Source organism: Colius striatus, chromosome 2 (assembly GCF_028858725.1).
Source record: "Colius striatus isolate bColStr4 chromosome 2, bColStr4.1.hap1, whole genome shotgun sequence".
NCBI lineage: Eukaryota > Metazoa > Chordata > Aves > Coliiformes > Coliidae > Colius > Colius striatus.
This window is the reverse complement of record NC_084760.1, coordinates 12,385,429-12,397,780: the sequence shown is the minus strand read 5'-3', so window position 1 is coordinate 12,397,780 and position 12,352 is coordinate 12,385,429.

Here is a 12,352-nt window from a genome sequence, read left to right as displayed (position 1 = left end):
ACCATTTCTGGGAAACATGGTTTGTGACTGTACCTAGCTTTTCAACAGAGACTTATTGTGATGGCTCCAGTTACCGGTGGTGGTTTCTGTCCTCTGACTTCTTATTTGGGATTAGACAGACTAAAATTCATCTTCAATCTTAGTATCAGATCTGATGTCTTGGCTGTCTCTCTATCTGCACTCAATGAGGTAAATCACTCAATGAGGTTGAAAGCCTGTTTCAGGCCTCTTTGACCAGAAACAAAATATATCACAGAATCTTAAGGGTTGGAAGGGACTTCGAAAGATCATCTAGTTCAATCCCCCTGCCAGAAAATCTGAAATCAGTCCTGTAAAATCAGCACTATTTTGGTTCTGTTCACAACTCCAGTGAAGATACAACAAAAGTTTAAGAGCAAAATAAGACCCTTCTTTGATCTCAGGTTCAGCTGACCTCAGTGTCAGTTCTTCACAGAAATATTTTGCCCAGTGAATTCAAACAGCTCTGTTCAGCTCAGCAGGTCACAGGCATATTGTCCTTACTACTCGATTGTAATTCTGAGTTCATATTCAGTTCTTGGATTTGCTCCAGACACCTATAGAGAAAGAATGATCTCCTCAATATGGTCTGCATCCTACCAATTGATGTGCTATCCCCAACGTCCCTGGTTTCTCCTGTACAGCTTACAACCCAGTTAGGAAGCTCAGCTCTAGACAGAATGCTGAAAGCATCTAATATATCTCCACCTTGGGCAGCGAGCTTTCTGGAACATGCTGATGGAAAAGCCAGGTTTTGGTGATATGGTGAAATCTGGATCAAGTGTCTTGCAGAGGGCTGTGGGCAGGTGCTGATGCCTTCTGGCTACTATCCACCATTCCAAAGAGAGCGAGGTTCCCTCCTTGTTCCAAGAACCAGACTCCTGAGATAAAAAGGGATAGAAATCAAAAGAGACGAGCTTTCAGAGACTCATCAAGAAGAAAAACATTGATTCTCTTAAGATTTGTACATCCCAGACATTCTTCTACAGGCACTCTGAACTTGGCACCCTTGGAAAGATAAGGGATTTTGGACACATCAGACCTCAGACAACAGTATCAGTGTTAACAATGTGTTGAAGAGCTCACTTTTTCCTCCTGAAATGAAGCTTTTTCCTCAAGTTGAATTATTTAGAAGGTAGTTCAAGACTTGTCAGGCTAAAAAGACATAACTCAGTGTGGGGCATCAAAGTTGGAAAGGTAAGCTAGATCCTGTTTTTAGAACTTCAGGTTTTTAATGTATTTTGTATTAGGCAGATTTGAAATAAAAGGATACAAGAGCAATAGAAGTAGAGACAAGAAAACAACCTACCTTCTCAAAAGAAACCACTGTAACCACAGATTTGAACAGCCATTCTCTCTGTTTGTTAGACATCTAGTCTTAAGAGTGCATCACCTTTCACAGGAACAATCCTGATAGTGCTTTGCCTACCAAATCACTGTTTAAGTCATGAAAAAATGGAGATCTGAATCTTATCAGACAAAGACAGGCATTTTCTTGTATGAATGTTCTAATTACTAAGCAGAAATGTATAAGGTATTTTACACTCTCCAAATTCCTCACCTAGAAATTGTACTGCAAAACAAAGAAAAGTTCATCGCTGCATTTTAGGGATCTGTCCCTATCAGATGAGGCCACACTTATGCAAAAAGGTGCCTTGTCTTTGAATACTGACTGGCTAACGGGGCAAATGCTAATATGCACACACTTGGGCAGATCAGAGCATGGGTATGAGCTAAACACTTTCTGTCAAAGTAATGGACAGCTATCAAGTGTATGCAGCTAAAGGGCTGGGATAGTTACTAGAATTACTTACTGAGTAGGAGTTTTCAGCATAGACATTTAGGAATCAGGTTACTAAATACTGTCCAAGTCCTGCTTTTGGACACTTTTTTTAAAACTAGCAGTTTATGTAAAATCATATTCAGTAGGTTACAAATATATGTACATCAAGAAAGATCCACTCTTAATTTATTGTTTGGACACGCAAGTAATTTGTAGTAATGGTACAAGTTCAGTGGCTATGGCATAGTTTTTAATACATGTAGAAACAATCTGGGTCATGTAAATCTACGTGTGGATCTGATAATACAAGAATCATAGAATCATAGAAAGGTAGGAGTTGGAAGGGACCTTTAGAGATCTTACAGTCCAACTCCCCTACAGAAGCAGGGTCACCTAGATCAGGTCGCATAGCAAGGTGTCCAGAAGGGTCTTGAAGATCTCCGAAGAAGGAGCATCACAACCCTTCTAGGCAGCCTGTTCCACTGCTCCATCACCTTCACAGTGAAATAGTTGTTTCTTATGTTTAAATGCAACTTTTTGTGTTCCAGCTTCATCCCATTACCTTTGTCCTGTTGCTAGGTACCATAGAAAAAAGTGCTGCCCCAATCTCCTGAGACCCATCATTTAGATATTTATAAATGTTAATAAGATCTCCCCTCAGTCTCCTCTTCTCCAGACTAAACAGCCCCAGTTCCCACAGCCTTTCCTCATATGAAAGATGTTCCAGTCCCCTGATCATCTTGGTGGCCCTGCGCTGGACTCTCTCCAGCACTTCCCTGTCCCTCTTGAGCTGAGGAGCCCAGAACTGGACACAGGACTCCAGATGAGGCCTCACCAGGGCAGAGGAGAGGGGGAGCAGAACCTCCCTTGACCTGCTGCCCACACTCTTCTTGCTGCATCCCAGGGTGCCGCTGGCCTTCTTGGCCATGAGGGCACGTTACTGGCTCATGGTTAGTTTATTATCAATCAGGACTCCCAGGTCTCTCTCTGCAGAGCTGCTCTTCAGCAGTTCGAGCCCCAGCCTGTACTGGTGGATGAGGTTATTCCTTCCCAGATGCAGGACTCTGCACTTGTCCTTGTTGAACCTCATGAACCTCAGCCACACTGCCTGAGCTTTCTGATGAGGATGTTATGGGAGAGAGTTTCTAAAGCCTTGCTGAATTCAAGGTAGATGACATCTGCTGCTGTGCCCTCATCTAGCCAGCCGGTTATGCACTCATAGAAGGCTATAAGGTTGGTCTGACAGGATTTCTGCTTTGTGAATCCATGTTGACTCCCCCTGATAACCATCTTTTCCTTTATATGTTCAGTGATAACATTCAGGATGAGTTGTTCCATCACCTTTCCAGGGATGGAGGTGAGGCTGACCAGCCCGTAGATCATTATTGTATAATTCAAAGGTATGAGAATCACCTAAACAGCAGAGAAATGATCAGTTGTTTCCAAGAGTCTTTGACACTCATTCTAGGCTGAAGAAGCTCCAATATAAACCTGGAGAGCAAGGCATAGATGTATTTATATGAGCCATCTGTGAGTTTGAAAAGGGAAAATAGGAGGGCATGGTTTGGTAAAAAGCACATGACCACTCGACACATTTAACTGCTTTATCCAGGGGAAATTTGCAGTTTTCAGGATGGCATAAGTAGCCTTCAGTGTTTACATGATTTGTCTGAGAGTTTTTATAATCATGTCAGCTTGACATTTCTTGAGTGGTTAACTGGGTCCATAGTCTCTGTGAGAGTTTAATAGTCAGAAAAAAAACCCAAAACAACTTTGTTTTGATGTATTTTACTACAAGGGATGGAAACATGAGGCAGACAGACATCACGAGCTTTTAAAGTTAATGAGTCCGCATTGACAGTAGCAGCTTGAGAGAAGTTGAAAGGGCCATTCCTCATTTAGATGCCCTACAGGTCTTCATGTGTGACTGGGTCATATGGCTCTACATAGAAAATAGGTACCAGTCAGGTACCAGTAGTTGAGCCTGCTCTCTCTCATATTTGAACTTCAAAAAAGGTAAAGTACTATTTTTATCCAACTACATTTGGTGTCCTTCACTGAAGGAAATAGTTCAAGTGTTTTGAATATTGGTGATCATTTGGAGGCATTTTAACAATTTCAAATATCAAGCAGTTTCTTTATGATTTGCACTAGATGGCATGCATTAAATTTTCTGAAGAACTTGTTCCCAAGGATAAAAGGAAATGAATCCTTTAGCAATTTGAAGTTTTGAAAAAAATTGTATGAATTAGTTGAAAAAAAAAGTCATGAAGAAAATTACTAAACCCACTCATTATTAATAGACATACTATTATTCATAGACTTGTATGAGAAAATAAGCAGGCCCATACCAGGTCAGTAATTGTAAAGGTAGCCCAGTATATATCTGCAGCAGCAGACTCCAGCTGTGCAAGGAGAGGGGAAGAAAAGCACAGAACAGTCATCTTCTAAGCTTCAGCTATTTTAGGTTCAGGGAATTTTCTGAGTTATATGTGGTTTTTGGGGATTCAGTGACCATCAGAGAATATCTTTTCCATCTGTTTGTCCAGCCTGTCCTTAGCTGTCCATAAACTTTGAACACACAGCATGCTTTGGCAATGAGTTCTGATGGCCAGGTGTCTGGTGTCAGACATTTTTTTTCTTTTTTGAATCTCACTTCTCTTTGCTACCCTGTACTCTTTTGTACTGGGAGAAAAAATGAGCAGTCAAGCCTTGTCCACCCTTACCAAGCCACGCTAATTGCCACCCACATCTCCCCAGCTTTCTCTTCTCCAGATTGATTCCAGTTTACTCAGTCATTCAGACTGGTAGAAGGTATTTTATTCATTTAGTAGAAATGAAAACTACGATGACTATAATTACTCACAAAAAGAATGTTAGGGCATTTTATGTTAAAAACAATATTGGGTTGTAGGAAGATATGCAATGAAAAATATGCTGGGAGATAATGACAAGGGTCTCCTCAACAGCTACATTTCAACTCTGTCTGTCTAAGAATTTGCCTCTGTCACTGGATTAACAAGGGATTCTTCCCAATTTCACCCTGTTTGAAACAGTTTTTTTTTTAATATTGAAAAGAGAGAAGGTGGATGTTGCTTTACTTTTCATTTTTTATTAATAGTTCCAGTACACTTAAAATATGTTGAGTATTTAGGGTAATACTATATCTGAGTAGTAAGAACATATATTTCCTTTTTTTCTTTCTAAGTACTACAACCATTGCACAGTGAAAATGAGAACAGAAATAAAAATAATGTTCTTTTAGTGACTAAACGATGGAAGAATATTACACTTTTTTTGCTTCTTATCCAATTTTTTCCTAGGAGAGATCCAGTTGCCTGTGGTTTTGTCTGTGATTTCAAAAATAGTGGAAACAAGACACGATGTGATGCCAGATAATAATGGCTATGGCACTGAACTAACATTCAGATTTGTAGGAATACCATGCCTAAATTTGAGATGTCAGTCTAGATTTAAGGTTTTGTCCTATTATTAAAAATTAACTGTTTTAAACAAGGATTTTTATCAAAGTGTTATTTCAGTTAAATGTAAGAGAGATTTCTTCTAGCTGACGTTTATCTCGATGTTCCTAGCTATTGATATCACACAGAGAAGTATAGCTGGGTTTTAGGAGACTATACTCCATACTCAGAAAAGGAGAAATGAAATAATAATTCTTAAAATTAATGATTTCTAAAGAATTTAGCTTTAAGTTCAGAGAACATCTGTGAACAGATCAATTTCTCTCTAAATTATCTGTAATTCAAGTCTACTCCATAATAATCTGTAAATGTATTACTCTGTTGATGAACCACAACTTTACATATAGAAGTGATGCTGCTTAGATTGCATGACAGTGTAAGACATATTGTACTTGTCCTGTTCCCTGAGTAGATGAGCATGTATAGACTTCAAATCTCAATGCCTTCTTACCTTACATTTAAATCTGTTTTGTAAAATTGCTTCTAAATGTAACTTTGAAATCCACTTTCCATGAACGTGAAATACAATCACTTGCATATTAACAGAAAGTAATCCAAAAGGAGCATGAACATAGCTAAAGCTAATTAAATCAATCTTTAAAATGTCAGTAGAAAACCTCCGGTATTATTTGCCTAGATTCTAGTTGAAAGAGTAAAAGACTTTTATGTAAATATTATTGAAAAATGATATCCTCTCTTTTTGCAACGTAGACACAGTGCTCATTGTGGGCTGATCCACCTACTTAGGTGTTCAGTACTTCTGTTGCAATTTCTATATGGGAAAAAATATGTCTTTCACCCATGGGGTACCTGCTTAAGCATCCATCCCTGGAGATTAACAACCACTCAAAATGATATTGTGTGTAGATATGGTTCATACTTTCATTTAAAAAATGCATTTGTACAGAAGTAAGCAAAACTTGATTCAGAGTCCTAAAGACTTCTCAATTTTTAGCATCTGAGGAAAGTGAGTTTTTGTACTTACATATTGGTTTGAAGATCACTGGAGGATCAGTCCCACTCACCCAACAACTTCTCCAAGTTAGAATTTCATGTCTTACATTTCAACTTGGAAACTGTGAGGAACTGATGGTCTTTATGTCTGCTAATTCCATATCTGGGAAAAGAGTAAATAGTCCTGCACTTTGGGGTGAGTCCTTTGGTGATAGAAAGAGTGATTTCCTAACACCTCCCTGTTTTGTGGCCATGGGGTGGAGATCAATACTTAACTTTGGAAGAGACGTCTTTCCTCTGTTGTGTACTTGAATAGATACTAGCATGCTTTTTCTTTTGCCCTCCTTAATTTACTCAAGAACCTATGATATCCCAAATCTCAAATTTAGTAGAGACCATGTACTGGAGACAATATGTAGAAGAAGTGAGAGATTCACGTACTGCAAATACAGGCAACCCTGGCTGCAGAAGTCTGCCAAAAAGAAGGCAAGGGATCAGAGACAACTGACTTGAAATACATTTGGGAAGGAGTAAAGAGGTCAAAAGAAACTGTGCTTGAACTATGGGAAAGAATTTACTTTCTGTGCCTAAGAGATCAGTCTGAATGCCTCTCTGGTTTGCTTGGCCTGGCATTATGTGTGGAGTCTGTAAGGTCAGAAAATTCTTTTTGCCTCCAAAGCTTGTTTGTGTCAGGGGTGTCTGACAGCAACAGTGAAGAGTGGCTGTGGAGAAGTAGTCATGAAGTAGGGACAACATGTACCAAATATTAAGTATGAGTACCCCAGATATGCATACAGCCACAATAAAACCAACCTGCCTTGTGTCCAGGTGCATAGAATCATAGAATCATTTTGGCTGGAAGAGACCTTTAAGATCATCGAGCCCAGTCTTTGTCCCAGCCCTACCAACCAACCACTAGACCATTTTCCTAAGTGCAATGTCCACCTGTCTCTTAACTCCAGGGGCAATGACTCCACCATCACCCTGGTCAGCCTGTTATAATGCCTGACAACTCTTTCAGGAAAGAAATTCCTTCTCCTATCCATCCTGAACCTCCCCTGGTGCAACTTGAGGCCGTTTCCTCTTGTTCTATTGCTTCTCACTAGAGAGAACAGACCTACCCCTGCCTCGCTACAACTTCCTTTCAGGTAGTTGTAGAGAGTGAGAAGGTCTCCCCTGAGCCTTCTTTTCCTCAGGCTAAACAGCCCCAGATTCTTCAGTTGTTTCTCATAGGAGACATGCTTCAAAACCTTTCCAAGCTTGGTACCTGCCTCTGGATCCTCTCTAGCACCTCAATGTCCTTCCTGTAGAGAGGGGCTCAGAATTGGACACAATATTTGAGATGTGACCTCATCAAAGCTGAGTACAGGCGAATGATCACCTCCCTCCTCCTCCTGACAATATCCTTCCAGATACAGGCCAGAATGTTGGATGACTGCCTTCCATTGACTAGCAAAGAATTAGCTGTCTGGTCCAGGGCAAATGAATAATGCATTTTCAGAGAGAATATAATTACACCTTGGGTGCTACATTTAGGGCAGAGGAAATGCAACCTGTGGGACAACAAATCCTTAGCACATTGTTTGAATGGCTTTTTTACCAGTTCCATTTAAAATCTCTGTTGTAATATACCATTGATGAAAGCTGTTAATTCCCCTAATCTCTTACAGATCTGCAGAATTCACTGCAGAATTATACCTGGGTAAACTCTGATATTTAACGTGTCTTTTTTTCTTCTCAAGTACTTTACATAAACTGTTTTATAGACTGTTTCATAGAACTGCAATACTAGGATTCCTTCATGCTAATGAATTTCATAGTTGCTATATGCTGTCTAAATGCTTACAGATCTCTCATTAGAATATTTATTTCTCTCCCTGATTTGCAAATTAAATCAAAGAAGAACCTTTAAGATATGTATTTTATAACAGAGAGAACAACCCATCAACCCTCTAACTTCAGTAGGGATAGATGCTACTAGGAAAGCTAAATGCAACATATTAAAGTGTGCACAAATGTAAAGCACTCCAAATTAGTAGGGAAGTAGGAAAATGTGATTCTGGATACAGTTGAGTAAGTCACCTACAATACTGGTGTCAGAATTAAAAATAAATATCAGGATTTCTCCTAGCTCCAAAGAGGCTGACTACAATTTCTTCATAGTATTAGTATGTTGTCTGACAGACTCTTATTCCAGCTTCACTCTCATTTGTACTGAATACATGCAGAAGTGTATTTAACAATTTTACTATTCACTTCTTCAAAATGGCTGCATCTTTCAATGCATTCTCTGTATGAAAGTACACAGTGAGGCAAAAAGGTGAAACGCAAACTCCCCTTTTTCTTCTCTTGTAGCATGATTTGTTCAATGATTTCCTAAAAAATACAACAGAAACTCTCCCAACTGTAAAACCAATGTCACAGGACGTGGCAGTACATGCCCGTGCAATGGCTCCTGGAATGTGAAAACATGGGTGTCTTGACTTAGAAGGCATCTGCTGGCTTTCAGAGGAGAGGACATAGCTCTTCAGAGATTCAAGAATGCAAAAATCATTCACAATTGTAAACAGAAAAGTGATAGAACATGTCTGAAGATGATGATATCTTGCTTCGCTCAACAGTGTTCATCAGACTTTCTAAAGAAGCTGCTGAAAAGATCCTTTGGAAAAGTCAGTCTGGTTTGCAGCATGCTCGTTGTGGAGCTGATGTAATTTTTCCAACCAGATGAACTCAGGAAAAATGCAGAGAGGAGAATGAAGAAAAATCCCACTAATGTTTATTCAGTTTGGGATTTCTTTGAAAAATTCCTCAAATAATTTCTTGATTATAATCTCAAAAGCAAGATTCAGTTCCAAGTCAAGACATTTTAGCATAATTGTTGGCAAATGTAGTGCCTAAGATCCCATAAAAGTCAATAACTCTGTTCTATGAAAGAGTTCTCAGGAGACTTACAGCTGACCAGCTGTCAGAGGCAGGAATTCAGGTACCTCAGTTTACACATCTAGTGCTATTTTAGGTGTCTGATGGTATTTGAGACATCTGCAAGAGGCTTAGATATGTGACCAAAAGGAAATCCTCTTCTGGAGAAGCATCTGGAAGCTCAGTGGGATTCCTTATGACATTATTTTCATATGGCACTCAACAGCTACATTTGTGTAACAGAGTAGACAAATACAGCAGGGAGAATTTTTTCCACCAGATTTTTGAAACAATCCCAATTCATTTGTTCTGTTAAGAACCTAAGAGTCCTGAATCTTGTTGACAATTGCATTGTTGAGTATATTTGTTATATAGAGGTCCGCAGAGATGTTTTATAGAGATATTATAAAATAGTCTTATACTGATGACAAGCCTGGGATGACAATTCCAAACTAAAGAATTTGGATCATCTGCTTTTTTCACTACTTTTCTTCTCTTGTGGCAGAAATACATTCAGAATGTCTTCCATATTTAGATTTAGAAATGCTGTATTGAAAACTACTTTTCATTGATGACCACTATTACGTTTCATAGTAATGCAAAGAAAATCAACCTTCACGCATCTCAGTGCAGCATTAGGGTGACTTAAGTGACCAGATAGGTCTAGTGACAACAAAGTCAATAGGAAAAAGGAATCAAAACCATTCACTATAGCTTACAGTAAGTTTTTTTTTCCCTAAGAGTAATCTAGAAAGTCTCTAAATATGTCTTTTCATGCATTGAGAATCACAGAAATTGTGGGTAATATGCATGGGCAGACTTCTTTATCTCATATCTGCAAATTTCTACACTTAATTACCACACTTTTAAGAATAAGCGAAAGGTCTTTTCCAAGATTTAAAAACCTGAAAGCAACATTAGCAATATGATGCAGTCTTGGTAATGAGAGTATGAGTCCAATAAAAGATCATTTAGTCAGCTATTTACAAAAGGTCATTTCTACCCCTTCTCCATTGTAGCAAATATATTTTCAGCCTTTCCCCCCCACCTCACCCCAAACAGATGTTTTTTGTAGCAACACTGGAAGATCCCCAAATTCAGGCTATTTTGGACTGAGGGAAGATGTGAGCTCCAAGTCTTGGAGCACTCACAGAGAAGGCTTTGCCAGACACAACCTCCTTTGTGCACAAGAGGATGGATCTCAAGCACCCTGCTGACCACTTGCTGGGAAATCTGACACGGGATGAGGATTCCCCCCCCTGAGAAAGCCAATACTGGCAGTGTAAGACTATGTGAGTTATAATGAGCATCCTTAAAACAACTGGGCTAAACAAAACTGTGTTTCTCAGTCCCCATGTGGGGTAATTAATGGTAGATTTATTTGAAATAAAATATACTACTGACAAGACTATGCTTGACAAAAGTCTAAAATGTGTTGGATGCATTTATGGGCCAAATCTATACTTGGTAAAAGTCATCACAAAGACACTGTAGACATGAGTCAACCTAATTTCCGTGAGCTAATGGTCTTAGACAAACCTTCCCAGTTCCTAGTTTGTTGTAGAAGGACTTGAAATGGAATACTTTTAATGTCTTTTCTTTCTTTTTCTTTCCTTTTTTTTTTTTTTTTTTCAATGAGTAGAAGGAAAAGGCTCTTTTGAGGAAAATGATTACACAGAACCCCCATTTTTTATTATTTCTCAGAAAAGGTTAAGCATATTTTTATCTCTTTGATTTTATTAGATGGTCATAATAGAGAATGGCCTGGGTAAACATAGTTTTTACTTACGAGCCATGGCCTTGAATCACCTTGTCATGTCCAGAGCATACAGTTTTATAAAAAATAGCTTTTCTATGCTGCATTACTGAGAACAGATAAAAGCTTTGTTAAGTTTAAGGATACTCAAGTAAATTATTTCTTTACTTTTAACTTGCTTGTTGAGACACGAACATATCACAAAGGTGCCCTGAAACTCTTTCAAGTGTGGCCAACTTTCCTTCCCTTTTATAGATTACTGACTATTTGCAAAGGATTTAAGACAAACAAATAATATTATTCTTTTGTAGCACTAGGTCACATATTCTATTTTACATCAGACTTAAAGAAACTCTTTTGATTCAATGCCATTAAGGTAATTTGGGACAGAAACTCTAGCTTCTGCCACTGGAAGAAATACAGTATTTTATTAGAAATACTGAGATCTGTTTAGCATATTTCTAATTGATATTTCCAGATCTTTCCATACGCGCTGTGTCTATGTTGTTAGAGGTTGCCTGTGGAAAAGAATATTTGAAATCCAGAAGAGCTAATGAACTGGGCCATTTCAGGTTACCTTGTAATCATTTTTGTCAAACTTTCTTGGCAGTGTCCCTAGAGCATTAAAAATCTGCTAATGCAAAAGGGAAAAGTTGACATTTGGGGTGATATTCTTCCAATACAAACACATAATTAATTAGAAATATGCAAGCTACTCAAGAAATAGATAGCAAACACTTGGCTTCAGAAGGTAGAGATGATCCATTTTGCTTACTAATTACTAATGACATAAAGAAATTAATTATGACTTGACTTCTCGTATATTTGCTTCTCTCATTCTGTCTTTCTCTTTCTTTCCTTTCCTTTTGTTTTTTTTCCTTTTCTTTTTCCACCTGACAATTTATGATATATTTTTGGCAACCCACAAGTCCGGATTTAACTGGTCGTTGAGCTCTGTTGACTAGAATGTCCAAAAAGTCTTTAAATGTAAGTAATGGTCTGTGTTTCTTTTGACTTTGCTTGTTTCTATTGCAAGACTCTTAAAACCTGCAAAAGTACTCAACCACAGTAATAACTGGAGAGAATAGTTAGTTTATACATGAAAATCCAGTAAGAGTTTGAACTAACATGGAGTGCATTCTGCAATTGAACTGCTATGTTTATGCTATGACATAAATTTCTGCCTGAATGTTATTTTGGCTATATTTAGAAAGTGTTGGTGCTCAGTAGTTAACAGTTACACTGATGATTTCATACAGAAACATTAGGATCAGGAGATCATATCCACCTAAGACAGATTTCCACAGCTCACATTGTGAAATTGTCTAGAAAGTTCTTTCCTGTAATTTATATTAAAATTAGGGTCTGAGTGAAACAGCAGTGAAGCACAAATACTTGTGTTGGTTCAGTTAGCTTTCACGGTGCTTTAAAGTAAACCTG